Source organism: Trichechus manatus, unplaced genomic scaffold (assembly GCF_000243295.1).
Source record: "Trichechus manatus latirostris isolate Lorelei unplaced genomic scaffold, TriManLat1.0 scaffold00094, whole genome shotgun sequence".
Classification (NCBI taxonomy): Eukaryota; Metazoa; Chordata; class Mammalia; order Sirenia; family Trichechidae; genus Trichechus; species Trichechus manatus.
In genome coordinates this window covers 10,973,035-10,992,128 of record NW_004444030.1, presented here as the reverse complement: position 1 = coordinate 10,992,128, position 19,094 = coordinate 10,973,035, and the positions used below count along the sequence as shown (strand labels likewise).

Genomic DNA, 19,094 nt, shown 5'->3' with positions numbered 1-19,094 from the left:
TTGCTAAAAAGGTTGGAGAGTGGAGGTATGTCAGACCTTCAGCTTACAGGAAGCAGCTTTGGGCTGATCCTGATCATTAAACCCCTTGAAGTTAGACAGGTTCTGATGCTCCTAGTACTGCCATCATTTTATATGCTTTTCCATGACTCTTGTCTCTAATCTGCTTTGTTAGCCTAATGTCTTGTGAAAAATTCCAAGGTATGCTTGAAATAAAAAGAGAATGCATTTGTAGCCCAGTTTCCAAAGAGATGATAGTTAGGGATAACTATCTAAAGCAGTTAGAGTTTAACATTTACTCACATGTGATTCCCTGTTCTCACCAGGTCCATTCACATTGTACCTGGAACGACTTACTAAAACAATGCAGGCAATAAATGTAAATTTTTAGATTGTTATCAAATGGCAATAGTTATTTTTTTTATTGTGCTTTAGGTGAAAGTTTACAGCTCAAGTTAATTTCTCACTCAAAAATATATACCCATATTGTTTTGTGACATTTGTTGCAAACCCCACAATGTGACAGCATGCTCCCCCTTTCCACCCCAGGTTCCCTGTGTCCATTCAACCAGTTCCTGTCCCTTCCTGCCTCCTCTTCCTAATTTTGGACAGGAACTGCCCATTTGGTTTCATATATTTGATTGAACTAAGAAGCACTTTCCTCACATGCGTTATTTTTTGTTTTATAGGTCTGTCTAATCTTCGGCTGAAATGTGGACTTCAGGAGTGACTTCAGTTCTGAGTGTGCAAGGTGTTCGGGAGCCATAGTCTTGGGGGTTATTCCAGTCCCTATCAGACCAGTAAGTCTGGTCTTTCTTTGTGAATTTGAATTTTATTCTACATTTTTCTTCGACTCTGTCTGGGACCTTTTATTGCGATCCCTGTCTGAGCAGTCAGTGGTGGTAGCCAGCGCCATCTAGTTCTTCTGGGCTCAGGCTGGTGGAGGTAGTGGTTCATATGGTCCATTAGTCCTTTGGACTAATATTTTCCTTGTGTCTTTGGTTTTCTTCATTCTCCTTTGCTCTGGTGGGATGGGACCAATAAATGTATCTTAGATGGCCACTCGCAGGCTTTTAAGACCCCAGATGCTACTCACCAAAGTGGGATGTAGAACATTTTCTTTATAAACTTTGTTATGCCAATTGACCTAGATGTCCCCCAAGACTATGGTCCCTAGTCCCCAGTCCTAGCTACACAGTCCCTTAAAATGTTAGCATGGCATGAAAACCTTTTAATCACAGGACCCTCTTTACCCATGTTTGCTGCTACACTTACTTTCAAATTTTCCCAGAAACTTGCTTTGTAAGCTTATGAAGGAAGGTAATGGGTTTGCCTGGTCCACTCCTGTATCCCTAACATCTATTAAAGTTCCTGGTCCAGATTAGTGTTCAATCTGATGCATGCATAAATGTACATTGTATTTATTTCCTCCAGTTGATGAAAGACTACCTGATTCTTCCTGCTTCAAAGCGTTTACCTTCCCTTTGGCCAGCGCTTTGTTTCTCACTTGTGTATGTGTTTATGTAAGTCCAGGCAAGAGGAATGGGAAACCAGGTGCCGGGTACAACAGGTATGTAAGTAGTATCTGGTCTTCTGCTTTGGGTGCCTCTTCAGGTTGCATCCCAAGAAGAGGGAAGGGATCAGCATGTCTTCCACCCTTACAGGGACTTAGGCATAAGGACAGGTAGTGTGTAGGAGGATATTTGGTGAGCTACACAATCCCAGATAAAAGGAAAGAAACAGAAACTCAACTGTGCTTTTCCAGATTTCAGAAGGGAGTCAAGGACTATGGATCAGGAGCCAAAACTTGGGCAATTAGTTAAGATTCGGAAATGCATGTCATTTTTTTCCATGTTTGGTATCTATTTACTTCCTTTTAGCAATTAAAATATCTTTTGAATCCTTAAGAGAAAAAGACCATAAACTTGGTTTTGGAAACTGCTAAGAAAGCAATGCTGAGAATCTAGCATTCTGCCCTGTAGCTCATCTTAGGGGAGGGGAATCCCAAGGAATAAAATAAATAGTGGCAGAATGGAAAGGAAAAGGCAGTGGACTGAGCCCTTGAGGCTTATGGAAAGTGGGCAAATGAGCCAGAGTCTGGAACTGATAGATGGTCTCAGGGATTGGCAAGAGAAAGACCCATAGGTTCTGGGGTTTGTGGTGACCACAGGTAGGATAGTTAGCCTTTGTCAATCCTCATAGTGACCCATGAAGAGACCCTGATAGTTAATTCTAAGCAATGAAGTGTTGTCCAGCTTAGTGGACAAACAGAGAGACCAAGAAATAAGCATCTGTTTGTAAGCAAGAGGAGAAAGGCATGCTGTTGATGTTGTCATAATTGATAGAAGTATGCTTACACTTCAGTTTATGAAGGTCTCTTCAACCAGCGTGTGATGGCGAATTTTATGTGTCAATTTGGCTAGGCTGTGGTTCCCAGTTTTTTGACCAAATACTAGTCTAGTTGCTGTTGTGGAGTAGTTATATATGAATAAATCAGTTGTCCTTGGGTAGAGCAGATTACCTTCCATAATGTAATCTAATGTAATATAATCACCTTCCATGATACAATGCAATGCGGTGTAATCAATCAATCAGTTGAGATCATACCAGTGTAGAATGGATCCTAAAACTAATCACTTCTGATTTATAAAATGACCAGAATAGACACAGTAGATATACATAAGGGGGAAGACAGATGACATGTGAGGATTGTCTATAAGCTAAGGAAGAAAGGAATGCCCAGAACTACTGACAAGGAAGAAATCAACATGACCAGACCCTGATTTGGACTTTAGCCTCGAGGACTGTGAGAAAATAAATTCCTATTCTTTAAAACCACCTACTTGTGGTATTTCTGTTATGACAGCACTAGGTAACTAAGACACAGGGGCTTCCAGGAATTACTAGGTTGCAACTTGGTAAATATGAAGAACTCCCCCAACCTGAGCCGTAGTTACTAAGAAATATCTCTCATGAGATCAACTAGAAATGACCAATAGGCGAGCCTTCTTGGAAAGACTACTTAGGCTGCAGAGTAGAGAATGAATTAAAAAGGGCATAGTTGGTGAGAGAGAGACTAATTGGGAAGCTGTTAAAAGTAATCTAGATGAGATAATGGTGGTCTGAACTTGGATGATAGCACTAGGCATAGACAGAAATGGATGAATGCAAAAGATATTTAAGACACAGAGTCTACAGAATACGATATGAGGCTGAAGGAACATGGATGTTACCAGACACTGCTCAAGGGATCCTTTTATGGTGTAACACCTGTTAACACAGCAGAATACTTTTCCACTGAACATATTTTATAAATCCTAGGTCTACAGTAAAAAAAAAAAAAAATGACTGAATCTGAGATTCAGCTGGTCATTATGGAGAAGTACAGGTATACACGCTATAGAGTCCTACCTTGTGCAGCCCTCTTTTATTAACCAACTCAGTGAAAATGCAAACGTGGGCAGTGGGAGTCATGAACAGGGGGCCCTATGAAGACACCACACGTCTGGCCTGAACCCTGAGTAGAGGAGGCATTTGAGAGGATCACGCTCAATACTAATCGTAATAGGTAATACGCTTCTGCCTCTGAGCACCTCAGTGTATCTAAAAGTATATTTACCTGTGGAAAAGACTTTTTTCCTTGACAGTACGATAAGAAATTTCTTGATTCCTGGTGGTCATGTAGGTCAGGGCCCTACAGGGCATGTGTTGAGGTTTCATGAGGCTTCTCCATCTCGAGTGTCCAGGTACTGGCACAGTTCTGCACTTGTGTTTCGGGTTAGGCCACATTCAGAGATAACCTGGGAGGTACCATTAGCAAACTTGCCGGTGAAGATCACCCTGTCATAGCCTTGGTTCCTTGCCTGCCAGAGGGCCAATACCCCCTCAATGGGGTGGATGAGCAGCAGGGACAGACACCTGGCCCTCCCAGAACAGAGTGAAGCAGACAAGGTAGGTGCCATTGTTGAAGTCGGTCATCTCTCCTGAAGCGCCTGCCTTCAGGGCTGGAAAAGGCATCCTGTCCCTCAGGAAATCCCCACCATACTCCTTCCTGTGTCCCAGGTGGTCCCTCACCTCCAGCAGGAGGTCTAGCTGCTCCGCTATGCAGTAGGCATCTCAAGGATTGAGCACAGTGACTTTGCCGTGTGCTGCGCTGATGGTGATCTTCACGTTGGGGAAAGGTCTCGGTGGGATCAGCTGGTCTAATTTCTTCATGATTTCGTTTATCTTCAGGTCAGTCTCTGTTGGTGAGACCACTGAACTCAGTGGTGCCTCAGGGTATGAGCGTGTTATGGTGGTATTCCAATGATACAGGAAGATGGCTAAGTTTAAATCAGACCAAAACTGAAATGACAAGGAAATGACATACTATGAAATGAACCTGTCTCTAGTCATTTTTACTTACTATGAGCTTGAATACTTATTTATATATTATCAATATTATTTAAAATCTGTGATAATTTTGGATAAAGTATAAAAATTCCCACTTTTACCTCAATATTTTAGAGAATGCCTGAACAGTTGTAGGTAAATATATTAAATCCAAAATATATAGCTCAGAGAATACTCATGAGCAACAAATTGATGCAGGTGCACTTGCTCTTCCTTTTCTTATATACCTGAAATCCAGTCATCACTAATTTCTTTTTTTTCTTTTTAATAACATTTTATTGTGTTTTTGGTGAAAGTTTACACAGCAGATTAGATTCCCACTTAGCAATTTCTATACTTATTGTCCACTGACATTGGTTATATTTTCCACAATGTGTTAACATTCTGATTATTTCCATTCTGGTTGTTCTGTTTCCATTAATCTAGCTTCCTTGCTCCCCCGCTTACCTTCTCATCTTTGTTGTAAGGTAAATGTTGACTGTTGGTCTTATATAGATAATTTTTTAAAGAAGCACAGTACTCATGGGTGATATTGTTTGTTTTATTAGCCAATCTGTTATTTAGCTGATGGACGTCCTCTGAGAGTGGTTTCAGTACAAAGTTTAAAGGGTATCTCAGTGCAATAGTCTAGGGGTTCCTTTCATCTCTACCAGTCTAGCAAGTCTGGCCTTTTTTTTTCATAAAGGATTTGAGTTTTGTTCTACATTTTTCTTCTATTCTATTCGGGACCATCTATTGTGTCTCTGGTCAGAACGGGTTGGTAGTGGTAGTCTGGCACCATCTAGTTCTTCTGGTCTCAGGATAGATGTCATCGCTAATTTCTGTTCATTCTACTCAGTGTATCTTTGACATATATCTAATGTCTAATAATCTTTTTCTCCTCAACTGTATCATAGTTCAAGCCAGCATCACATATTCACCTCAAGGGTGTAAATTCTGTCTTCATACCTGCTTTCTCTCCAGTTAATTTTCTCCATTATAGCTAAACACCCCTTCTAAAGAACATATCTGTTCATGTCTCCTCCCTCTTTAAACCCTTTGAATCACTTCTCTTTCCTCTCAGGGTAAAGGCCAATCTGCTTAATCTGGCTTTATAGTGTGGCTTCTATTTAACTCTCTAGCTCTTGCTACTCCTCTCTTGCACTCTACGTTTTCATGAAACTAAATGCTTTTAATTTTAAGAGCTGACCTTCTTTCTCTCAATTTTTGTTCTTTAATAATACTCTTTCCTCTTCCTGGATTGCTTGCCACTCTACATTTTCCAGAAACTCTTAAACAACTGTTAACTTGTAATTTAGCAATCACTAAAATCTTAGATCTTATACTTTTAACACTAGACTATGTTTTGTAAGGGAGCCCTGGTGGTGCAGTGGTTAAAGCGATTGACAGCTAACCAAAAGCTTGGCAGTTCTAAACTACCAGCTACTGCACGGGAGAAAGATATGGCAGTCTGCTTCTGCAGACATTTATAGCCTTGGAAACTCTATAGGGTTGCTGCAAGTGAGAATCAACTCCACGGCAGTGGGTTTTGGTTGATGTTTTGTAGGTGCTCAAATTCAGTATTTCCAAACCTTGTTGATACTCAGAAGCCCCTGCCAAGGTTTTCTAAAAATATGAATTCTTGAGCCACAGCCTAGATAAACTGAATCCTACCTACTAAATGTATTACCTAGGAATATACGTTTTTCAAACTCCTCATAGACAATCCTTATGTGAACATGGTTATAGACCAGTAGTTGTCAACTTTCTCACATTTTAGAATGCACATAAAGGTTAAAAAAGTGCATGCCTGGTATTATGGATTAAATTGTGTCCCCCCCCACAAAAAAAGGTATGTGGTATCCTCACCCTTGGTGCTTGTGAAAGTGACCTTGTTTAGAAATAACGCCTTTGAAGATGTCATCAGTGAAGATGAAGTCATACTGGAATAGGGTGGGTCCTAATCCAATCTGAGGGGTGTTTTATAAAAGAAGAAGACAAGAGAGAGGGCTAGACAGGAAGGATAGTGATGTGACTATGGAGGCAGATGCAAATCAAGGGACGAAGGGTTACAGGGAGCCCCCAGAAGCTAGGAGAGAGGAATGGAACAGTTTCTCTCTCAGAGCCCTGGAAGGAGTCAAAACAGCTGATAGCCTGATTTGGCCTCCTAGCCTCCAGAACTGTGAGACAATAAATTTCTCTTCTTTAAAGCCACCCCATTTTGTGATATTTTGTTAAAGTAGTACTAGGAAACTAAGACACCTGGATTCCATTGCACCCCAACATAAATGAATAAAACCATTGGGGCTGGTGATGAAGTGACAGAGTAAACCAAAAGAGCTGAGAAGGAAGTAAATGAGATGTAATTAAAAATAAAGATTAACAGCAACCAAGTTGAATCTTTGTAAAATGTGTAAGATTGATAAACCTCTGGCAAAGCCAGTAAGGAAATAGAGCTACAAAGAAATAAAATACAAAATAAGAGCCTTTTTATATGTCTCCAGAAAATATAAAAAACTTTAATTGTCACAAAATGGGACAGAAAACTGGAATAGAAAATCACCATGTAATAATAATAATAGTAATAAATCATGATGATGATAAGGCTTTCCACATTTTTTTCCACCTCCAAAAGTCACAGACTGATATGATTTTATTAGTGAGTACAGATATCTCTAACTTAAGTAATGGGGAAAGCTGTTGAATTAATTTTATGAGATGGGAGTAAGTTTTACACTGAAACTTGATAAGCACAATACAAGAAAAATACAGACATATTTCACTCATTAACATGGCTTTAAAATCCTTTATGTCTATCTCCATATATATATATATACATATATATATGACTATGTATATGCACATATATGCATATGTTTCTATAGATATTTGTATGTATGTATGTATTAGTATGTATTAGTCATGATCAATTATGGATTAACTCAGGATTGCAAAAATGGCTCCAGACAGAAAAATCTTTCAGGATCATTTATATCTTAATAGATTAAAGATGAAGTCTCATAATCAACTCAGCGCAGTTACCAAAGAAGCATTTGATACATTTTAACCTTTATTTATCATTAAGACTCAGTAAATGAAAAAACCTTAAAAACTTTCCCTTCAAGGTCAAGAACATGACAAGAGTATTAGCTTCCATCAACTGAACTAATGTTCAACATAACATTAGAAATCCTGGACAATAAAATAAAACAGACAACAAAAAGAAATCAGAGGTACGAGAATTGTAAGAGAAGAGACAGTTTTTTTTTTTCCTTTTCTTCTTTATGTGACTTTATTCTTTGCAGATGCTGTGCTTGTCTACAGAGGACACCACACAGAATTGGGGAAGTGTTAGCATGAAGAGAGGCAGCAAGGAGCTGGACACAAAATACACTTACAAAATCATCAACACTGCTCTATACCAGTAATAATCAAAACAATAGAAAATAAGCTCTCATTCACAATTACAGTGAAATCTGTATTCAGGTATTAGCCCAATAAGAAGTACATAAGACCTTTATGGAGGCGTTCCCAAAACTCTTTTAAGGACATTTTAAAAAGACCTGAATGAATGAAGTGTTATAACACTCTGAAAGGCAGGGAGGCTTAATATTATTAAACTGTCATTTCTCCCTCAAAATAATTAATAACTCTGTGTATTTCTAGTAAAATTCTCAACAGGAGCTTTTTGGGTTGGGTAGATAACAGAATCTGATTGATTCTAAAATTCTGTGTGAGATATGAGTGTGTGAACAGCTAGGAGATTTTTTTTTTTTTTTCAAATAATACTAACCCCGAAATAAACTATAGTAATAAAACAGTATTCTACAAGCACAAATCAAAGAAAACAAATAGAATAAATGCTCTAGAACCCCCTCCCCCCACAAAAAACCAAAACAGTTGTCATTGAATTGACTCTAACTCAGGGCGACCTCACATGTGGCAGAGTAGAACTGTGCTCCATAGAGTTTTCAATGGCTGATTTTTCAAAAGTAGATTACCAGGCCTTTCTTTTGAGGCACTTCTGGGCGGGCTCAAACCGCTAACCATTCAGTTAGCAGCTGAGTGTTTTAATCATTTATACCACCCAAAGAGTCCTTATTTGAAATAGCCTTGGCAAAAAAGAAAAGGCTTTTAGCTTCCAAAAAACTGTATTCCTCCACCATCTCAAATTACAGGGAAAAACCAAAAAAACTCAGTTTGATTATATGTAGCAGTTTATTATATGTTAGTGGTTACATTACAAATCAGGAAATTACATTTAGTAAATTGTGTTGGTAAAATTGTGTTACTGTATTGAAAAAAATCAGGATAGATTGGCAAGATTCTAACTGCAGACTCTGTCTCACCTGTGATTGGCAGCACCTCAAATTTCAGTTGAGTTCTTTTAGCTTCAAGGAGCCCTGGTGGTGCAGTGGTTAATACTTGGATGTTAACTGAAGGTCGGCAGTTCTAACCCACCAGCCACTCCGTGGCAGAAAGATGTGGCAGTCTGCTCCTGTAAAGATTTCAGCCTTGGAAACCCTACGGGCAGTTCTACTCTGTCCTGTAGGGTCACTATGAGTTGGAATTGACTTGATCGCAATACGTTTTCTTTTGTTTTAGCTGCAGACTTCTTGGTATCTACCTCATGTGTGTGCTTCAGAGATCCGACAGAGATGTGAACAGAGTTCATACTCAGAATGTCTCACAGCATTTACAAAAGATCCAAATGAATTGACAACCTAAATATGAATATATTAAAACTAAAAATGTAGTATAAAGAAGCATATACTTTCTTTATGACCTCAGACCAAGAAGTATTTAAGTAAGACTCCCAAAGCATAAACATGAAGAAAAATGTTATAGATTGAATTAGGTGAAAATTAGAAGTTTTATTCAATAAAGGACACCATGAACAAAGTTAACTGGTAGATGAATGATTGGGATAAAATATATGCAAAATCTGAAACTTATAAGGAATCACTATCCAGAATGTAAAAGTTACTACTGCAAATAAAAAAGAAAATGTCAGTAAACCCAATGGACAAATTGAAAATTCAAAGATGGGAAATCTGGGTGTAGTCCAGAGAAACTCTTATCTAGATTCACCAAGAAAACATATATAAAAATGTTTATCACATAATTGAATGTGTTAGGAAAGAGAAGGATGCTGTTTACTAGGAGAATGGATAAGTTAAATGTTGTATATGCATATATTGAAATACATGCAGCTGACAGATCATGAACTAGATTTATATACAGGAATGTGATTAGATCTTGAAAAACAATTTTGAATGAAAAAAATAAGAACCTATTTAACATAAATTTAAACAAATATATACATTAATATGGAAGTGTACCTCTATTAAGGTCATAAGCAAAAAAATAATAATAATAATAACCCCATTGCCATTGAGTTGATTCCGACTCATAATGACCCTATAGGACAGAGTAGAACTGCCCCATAGGGTTTCCAAGGAGCAGTTAGTGGATTCAAACTGCTGATCTTTTGGTTAACAGCCGAGCTTTTAACCACTGCGTCATTAAGACCACATATATTCCTAAATATGTGTATTGACTAAGAATTGAAATACTATGAAGATTAAACACTATGGAATGGCTACCTGTTGGAAAAAGGAATGAGAGTATAGGGAGGGGATACATTAGAAAAATAATAAAGTAAAACAAACAAGAAAAGAGTTTTGCATCAGGTATGGTCAAGGGGCTTGTGACAAACTGACTCTACTAACAATTATCAACTCTGAGCAAAATACCAAAAAACAACTACTCGAATTTTATGAAGAGTAAACAAAAGTGAGTAAATTTTAGAGGGGAGATAAAACTTGGAAGAATGATCTGTCAAGAGATAAATTTTCTGTTTTTGCAGCTTTAGCTCGAGGGCAGGCCATAGGAGCAGCACGGAGTGACTAACACGCTAGTAGAAATCCACCATTTTTTCTGGCCTGAAGAACCTGAGAACAGAGCCTACAGCAACCACAGTCCCAGAAAGAGAGGTAGAATCCAGAAAGAAGAGAGCCAGAGAAGGGCACACACCATATTCTGAGTATGAACTCTGCTCACATAGCTATCTGATCTCTGAAGCACACATATGAGGTACACACAAAACAGTTTGCAGCTAAAGCTAAAAGAACCCAACTGAAATTGAGGTGCTTCCAAACACAGGTGAGACAGTTTGCAGTTTGAGCCTAACCAAGTTAATTAATTGCCTGCCACAACAAACATACTTCTAAGATGTAATTGTTAAGATTGTGTGTCAACTTGCCTGGGCCATGATTCTCACTGGTTTGGCAGTTATGATGTAGTTTGGCAGTCACATGATGATGTGATCACCTCCATGATGAGATTTGATATAATGTGATCACCTCCATGATGGGACCTGCTGTGGAGTAGCCAATCAGTTGAAAGGGAATTTCCTTGGGGATGTGGCCTGTATCCAATATAGCTGGACTTTCTGGCAAGGCTTGTGGGCTTTCGCTTGCTCTGGATCCTGCGGCTCCTGTTTGTCTGACCTCTGGTTCTTGGGACTTGAACTAGCACCTTACCTGCTGTCTTGCCTGCTGATCCTGGTATTCGTCTGTCTTCGTTGCCTGTGAGCAAGAGCCCTGCTGACTGACCTGCCAGTCTTCAGTTCGCCAGCTCTTGTGGCTATGTGAATCAGGAGAAGCTTCCAGCCTGATTCACAGACTTGGCGTGTTCCAGCCTCTACAACCGTGTGAGCCATTTCCTTGATATAAATTTCTCTCTGTATACATTTATACACTTTACTGGTTTGTTCCTCTAGAGAACCCAGCTTAAGACATAAGGGGTATAATGGAATCCACAGTCTCCCAAATATAACAGTCACAATACCTAAGATATAATTCAAAATTACTCAGCACAGAAGGAACCAGGAAAATGTAAAACTTCTCAAGAGAAAAGACAATAAATGGAAGCCTATCTGAAGATAACTCAGATGTTGGAATTAACAGACAAGGACTTTATTACGTTAGACAACTACTGTAATTATGGTCAGTGAGGAAAAGAAAAATATAGTTTAATGAATGAAAAGATATCTCAGCAGAAATATAGAAAAGACAAAAAAGAGCCCAATGGAAATTTTACAATAGAACAAAACAATATCTGAAATAAAAGTGTCTTCCAACTCACAAAGTCAATGTACAAAATAAATTGCTTTTCTATATACCAGCAATAAACAATTGGAATTTGAAATTTAAAAAAAATTAAAATTTACAATACCACCCCCAAAAAATGAAGTACTTGGAAATAAACCTAATAAAATGTGTACAAGATCTGTATGTGGGAAAACTGACAAAATAAATAAAACACCTAAATAAATGGAAAGATATTCCATGTTCATGGATTAGAAGACTCAATGTTATTAGGATGTCAGTACTTTCCCATTTGATTTATTGATTCAACACAATCTCAGTTAAAATCCTTGCTTGTAGATATTGACAAACTAGTTCTAAAACACATATAGAAAAGCAAAGAACCTAGAATGATCAACTCAATTCTGAAAAAGAAGAATAAGGTTAGAGGACTCAGATTACTTGATTTCAAGACTTATTATAAAGCTACCATTATCAAGACAGTGTGGTATTGGCAGAAGGATGCCCACTTTAATCAATGGAAAAAATAGCCCAGAAATAAACTCACACAAATATAATCAATGAATTTTTGACAATGCACAAAGGTAAGTAAATGAGAGCAATTATATTCATTCAAAACTATGAAACTTCTTTAACGAGACACACGAGAAAAATCTATGTGATGAGTTTTTAGATATAACACCAAAAGCACAATTCATGAAAGAAGAAATTGATTGTTGGGCTTTATTCAAATTAAAGTTGTCCTGCTAGAGACACTGTTAAGAGAATGAAATGACAAACCACAGATTGCAAGAAAATATTTGTAAAACACATATCTGATAAAGGACTTGTATCCAAAATACTCAAAGAACTCTTAAAACTTAAGAAGAAAACAAGAAACCACCCAGTTACAAAATGAGCAAAAGATCTGAGCAAACGCCTCACCAAAGAAGATGTAAACCTGTTGTCAGTGAGTCAATTCTGACTCATAAGTGACCCTATAGGACAGAGTAGAACTGCCCCATAGAGTTTCCAAGGAGTGGCTGGTGGATTTGAACTGGCAACATTCTGGTTAGCAGCCAAGCTCTTAACCACTGCGCCACCTATATAGATGGCAAATAATTGTATGAAAAGATATTCAACATTATTTTTCATTCCAAACCAAAGACCAAACCTATTGCTGTTGAGTCAATTCCAACTATTAAAACGACAATGAAATACCACTACATACCTATTACCAAAAACAAAAACAAAACAAAACCCATTACTCTTGGGTCAATTCCGACTCATGATGACCCCGTGTGTTACAGAGTAGAACTGTTCCATACGATTTTCTTGGCTGTAATCTTTAAGGAAGCAGATTACCAAGTCTTTCTTATTCAGTACCACTGGGTGGGTTCAAACAGCCAACCTCTGTAGTAGTCGACCACAAACCATTTGCTCCACCTAGGGACTCCTACATTAGAATGGCTAACATTAAAAAAAAAAAAAAAGAAAAAAAAAACCCAGACAAAAACAATTGCTGATGAGGATGTGGAGCAATAAGGACTATCATTCATTGCTGATGAGAATGCAAAATGGTACAGCCACTTTGGAAGACATTGGGCAGTTTCTTATAAAGGTAAACATAGTCTTAACCATATGATCCATCAGTCATGCTCCTAGATATTAACTGATTTGATAGCTTATGTCCACATAAAACATGCATGTGAATGTTTATAGGGGCTTTATTCCTAACCTCCAAAAACTGGAAGCAGCCAAGAGGTCCTTCAACCAAGAGGTGAATGGATAAACAACTTGTGATACATACATACCAAAACCCAAACAAATCTGTTGCCATTGAGTCAATTCTGACTCATAGCAACCCTATAGAACACAATAGAACCACCCCATAGGGTTTCCAAGGAACAGCTGGAGGATTCGAACTGCCAACCTTTTGGTTAGCAGCCATAACTCTTAACCACTGCACCGCCAGGGTCCCAGGGTACCACATACATACAGTAGGATACTATTCTGTGATAAAAGAGAAGAACTATCAATCCGTGCAACAACATGATGAATCTTAAATGCATATTGCTAAGAGAAAGAAGCCAGTCTGAAAAGGCTACATACTGCATTTTTGCATTTGTATGGCACTATGGAAAAAGGTGATACTATAGAGATGGAAAACCAATCAGTGGTTCCTAGGAGCTGGGAGAAGAGAGGAGGTTCAATAGGTAAAGCACAGGAGAATTTTTAGGGCAGTAAAACTATTCTGTATGATATTGTAGTGGTAGATACATGATATTATGCAAAATCCCATGGAAGCATACAGCACAAAGAGTGAAACTTAATGTATTCAAAATTATAAAAAGATCAATTAGGAGATCGGAGGGCCCCAGAATGGAACACATGCTGTGACAAAATCTAACTGTATTACAAATATATGGCATAACCTCACTGAAGGAGTTGGGGAAAAAGGTGCTGACCTAAATAACTTTGGAAATGAGTGAAGACTCATTTCCAAGACTAAAGACAAAAGAAACTGCACACAAGCTCTGTACTCTAGTTGGTGAAGTTATTTCTCAGGGGGGTACAGGGGTACAGGTTAAGAATTCGAACAGAACAAGGGGATACTGTGTGGTTTAAAGTCAGGAAGGGTGTGCGTCAGGGTTGTATACTTTCACCATATTTATTCAGTCTGTATGCTAAGCAAATAATCTGAGAAACTGGACAACATGAAGAAGAATGGGCATCAGGATTGGAGGAAGATTGTAAAAACAGCTTAGGGGGCAGTGTCTAACCTCCTCTAACTTCACAAGGGGGAAGGAGAACCACAACTAACAGCCCAAGACTGATTCCTACAAAGTAGGGGTCAGACATGCCTCCTCTCTCCACCATCTTTACCAGTTCTGATACTAACTGTCCCTCCCACAGCTCTCTACTTTTATGCTGGGTTCGATAATTTATTGCAGTAGCCACACAGAACTCAAAGACCATACTCACAGTCTTCGATCTTTGTCAGTAAGTGCTTCAAGTCCTTTTCACTTTCAGCAAGCAAGGTTGTGTCATCTGCATAATGCAGGTTGTTAATGAGTCTTCCTTCAATCTTCACGCCCCGTTCTTCTTCATATAGTCCAGCTTCTTGGATTATTTGCTCAACCCTGTTATCAGGTTGGTGCGCTGAATTAGGTTGTGTCAATGTGTAAGTGTGTGTGGGTCCGAAAAATGAAGAGTACTCAAGAGATCCTGGAATGCAGTCCACAAAGATACATCTTTAAGAACTGGGAATATTTCAGGTAAGAACCTATGGGGAAAAAAAAAAAGATGATTCTTTTGTAACACTGCATGGCTTCAATATGAATTGGCAGATGGGGGAAAGTAGCTAGCAAATTGGTCTCTAAATGATAATACTATCCTCCAGCTTTATCTTTTCTGTACTCACAAGGATAAATGAGATGAAAAGTATTACGTGAAAGCTTTCATGACTCTGTATCAGAACAAAGAGTTACAGAAAAAGTGTAAAATCTTAGTTCAGAAAAGGACTGACAATCACAATGGCCAGCTCTCCCTAACAGTAAGAAATAAGGACATTAAATATTCTCAAGAGATCTTACAACCTTTACGAGTCATTCTTCTACCCACCCAAGCAGCAGTAGTACACTGCCGAGGGCATCAGAAAAGGGACACCGCGGCGACCAAGGGTAATTACAAAGCAGATGCAGCAGCAAAGAAAGCAGCAATCCAACGAAACTTTGCATAGTAGCCTCGCTAATTCCCTGTCTAAAGTTACCACCACTTGACCTCCACCTGGACTATCCCAACAAGATGGCCAAGACCTGGGGGCCACTCTAAACACAGATGGATAGCTGTACACCCTCCAGGGAAAGATTTTCATTCAGTCAAAACTCATTCACCCTATCCCGCAGAGAGCCCATCCATTCACCCATTATGGACATGATGTGACACATTTAATTGGACCAAAGGTTCACGCCACTATTTTGGCAGTGGTGAAGAGCTGCCACACCTGTGCAAAAACAAATCCCAAGAACACTGCTGAAATGCCCCCAAGGGTCCAGCAAACTGAGGCAGTGCCTGGAGATGACTGGCAGGTGGATTTCACTGAGATGTCTTGAGCTCCTGGGAGTTACAAATATCTGCTAGTTTTTATCTACACCTTCACTAACTAGGTTGAAGCTTTTCCTTGCAGGACTGAAAAGGCCACCAAGGTTGTGAAGTACCTCCTGAGTGAAATCCCTCGATTCGGGCTTCCTATCTCCATTGGCAGCAACAACGAGCCCCATTTGTGGCCTTGGTGATGCGATCGGTGGCACCTGCCCTGGACATTAATTGGATGATACTCAGCCTGGAGACCCCAGTCCAGTGGTAAAGTACAGTGGGCTAATCAGGCTCTGAAGAGACACCTAGCAAAGCTGTGCCAAGAGACCAAGTTGGTACAGACAAAAGGACTGCCTGTGGCCCTCTTGAAAGTTCAGTCTGCCCCTAGAGGCAAAGTGAAACTTAGCCCATTTGAGCTATTATACTGGCACCCTTTATCAGAGAACCCCAATATGACCAACCTCCCTCCCTCCATGAGGTTGAAAATGTTCAAGTTACTAAATATTTCCACTCTCTTTGGGCAACTCTGTCTTCTCTCCACAGGTATGCACACCTGAGGATCCCACCTGAACCAAAAGTACCCCTGCACCCATTCCAATCTGGTGGTTAAGTCTTCCTAAAAGCGTGGAAGTCAGAGCCTGTCTAGCAAAAGTGGACCTGTCCTTTTGAGGTGTTACTGAGCTGTCAAGCTCAGCGGTCTCAAAGCTTAGATCTACCACACCCAAGTAAAGAAAACTATTCCACCAGACATCCAGGGACAAACGGTGACAACTGGACTTGCAAACCTATTCAAGACCTTAAGTACTTGTTTACAAAACACCCTCCTGCATAGATCCAATCCCAAACTATTAATCTTGTTCATTGTATTATATACACTGTTTGCCTTTTTGCTTCTTTATGCTATGTTTAAACAATCAGATTGATAAGAGGCTGAGAGCTCTCTAGCCACCACAGAGTTGGTAATGATTGTTGCTATCCTTGTCCAAGAGATTCCTGTAGGCCAAGCTAAGTAGGAAAACAAACGATCCATCCAACTTTCCCAGGGAGATAATCTGAGCAATTGTTGGATCTGCTATCTCTTCCCCACCTCCTCTGCTGATTTAAAAGTTCCCTGGAGAATCCCCATCCCATTATAGGATGCACTAGACTTGGTTCACAAATGCCCAGTAGTTTAGAATGGTCATTGGTTGTGTGTGACCAACACCCAAAGAAAAGGAGGGAATGAGGCAGGCAGCCTCAGAGCCCAACACTTCTAAGAGACACCTGCTCTGGTTTATCCTACATTGAGCAGAATAGGCTGCACATTCTTCTGAAATTGTCCTTGACAAGATAACCACAGAACAGCCATAGTGGGCCTTAACTGGCTTTAACAGGTTTTCTATGCCATCTTAACACTTCAAGTGACCTGTCAGCTTATTTAGTGAAAAATACATATAAGCACTCCGCCTCTAGGTGGAGATTTAACATGCTAATGAAAGAAAATTGACCTCTTCCTCCATCCTGGAGAATCAAACCCTTGTCTAGAGAAAATGCACAGTCATCCCCAAGCTCTGAATGCCTATGTGAAGGTCAGTCCTGAATATTCATGATGAACTTACATTTCCTTGTCTGCTCTCTGTAAAAGCCCGCCTCCCCAGACTGCCTGCAAGCAGTCTTGGAGGCAACAGCCCTGATCGCTCCTTTCCTTGTGCAACGAAATAAAGGCGCCTTTCTTGTCTGCATCTCGGCCTCGTTTATTGGCTGTAACAAGTCCCGCCTAGCATAACCTGGGGTTTCCACACAGCAACAATGCCAGTACCAGACTGTTATGATTACTGTAGCTTTTTAGTATGTTTTGAGATCCATAAGTGTGAGTCTTTCTACTTTGTTCTTTTTCAAGAATGCTTTTCCTATTTGGGACCCCTTGCAATTTCATATGAACTTGAGAATTGGCTTTTACACTTCTGCAAAAAAGGCTGATGGAATATTATAGGGATTGCATTGAAAATATGGAGTGCTTTGGGTAATATTTTCATCTTAACAATATTAAGTTTTCTACTCCATGAGCGTGGGATGGATGTCTTTCCATTTATTTAGGTCTTATTTAATTCTTTCAAAAATGTTTTATAGTTTTCTGTGAACAAGTTTTTTCACCTCCCTGGTTAAATTTATTCCTAGGTATTTTATTCTTTTAGATGCTGTTGTAAATGGAATGGTTTCTTAATTAGCTTTTCAGATTGTTGATTGTTGATGTATAGAAACACAACTGATTTTTGTGTGTTGATCTTGTACTCTGCCACTTTGCTGAATTCACTTAGTAGCTCTAGTACTTTCTTGTGGATTCTTTGGAATTTTCTATATATCGGATCATGTCATTTGCAATATAGTTTTACTTCCTCTTTTCTTTTCTTTCTGTTTCTTGTTTCATCGCTTTCTGTTTCTTGCTTAATTGCTCTGGCTAGAACTCCACACATAAACACACAAATACCTGCGGCTGTCAAGTCGATTCCGACTCATAGTGACCTTATAGGACAGAGTAGAACTGCCCCATAGAGATTCGAAGGAGCAGCTGGTGGATTCATACTGCCAACATTTTGGTTAGCAGCCAAGCTCTTAAGCACTGCGCCACCAGGGCTCCAGGCTAGAACTCTAATACAATGTTAAATAAGAGTGGTGAGAGCAGGCATCCTTGTTTTGTTCTCATTATTTTATTTTTAACTTGTAATTTGTCTCTGAAACTTTGTTCTTCCATTTTGAACAACCCTCCTCTTTCCCTCCCATAACCAACAGCTCATACACTGATCCTTTTGCCTACCTATTGACTACCCCTTACCCACACTTTAGTTAGAATTGTTGCTTTCTCCTCCCGTGATCCTGATGTGGGAGTCGAATGCTCCTCGTATGTTTTCTCACTGCACTCTGTATTTCTTCAGTCATAGCACTTACCACAATTAAAATTAGAAGCAGAAAAATTAATTCATCACAATCTTTTAGAGGAAGACTTGGGTTTGCTGATGGGACCACAAGAATTTGCTTATGTTACAAAAGACAGTCTGTAAAATGCCCTTAAAGGAAGTGGGTCTTGTTAACAGGGTGGAGGAGGAGGAACTATTTTTGTCTTGCTGAGCACCACACTAAGCTGATTCTGAGTCATGGTAACCTCATGTGTGTCAGAGTACAACCGTGTTCTGTAGAGTTTTCAATGGCGGATTTTTTTGGAAGTAGATCATCCGGTCTTTCTTCCGAGGTGTCTCTGAGTAGAATTGAACCACTTTTTGGTTAGCAGCTGAGCTTGTTAACCATTTGCGCCACCCAAGGATTCCAAGTATGAAATTTGAAAATAGAAACTCCTTCAAAATCTAACAACTCTGCATAAGGAAGAACAGATGATCCAACAAGGTGATGTACTGAGGAGAGAGGAAGATTTAGTGAGGGGGGAAACGGGGAAAGGGGGAGACAGAACTAAGTTTTTCTTGACCATGGGCATGTTAGTATCATCATGGAGAACAGAAATAAGATTATAAGCATTTTAAATAGCTAATTTGGGGGTGCAAGCCC

General features: G+C 39.3%; 1 protein-coding gene and 1 pseudogene across 1 annotated transcript in view; one reads left to right on the top strand and one right to left on the bottom strand.

Annotated features, from left to right (window-relative positions):
- Positions 1-3,612: 3,612 nt before the first annotated feature.
- Positions 3,613-4,631, bottom strand: LOC101359828 (NXPE family member 1 pseudogene; annotated as a pseudogene).
- A 14,111-nt stretch (positions 4,632-18,742) lies between these two features.
- NXPE4 (neurexophilin and PC-esterase domain family member 4) overlaps positions 18,743-19,094 on the top strand; it is a 97,077-nt gene continuing 96,725 nt past the window's right edge. Inside the window, exon 1 of the mRNA XM_023736999.1 lies at positions 18,743-18,935. The gene's annotated coding sequence lies outside the window, so the exon portion shown is untranslated. The remainder of the gene's footprint in view (positions 18,936-19,094) is intronic.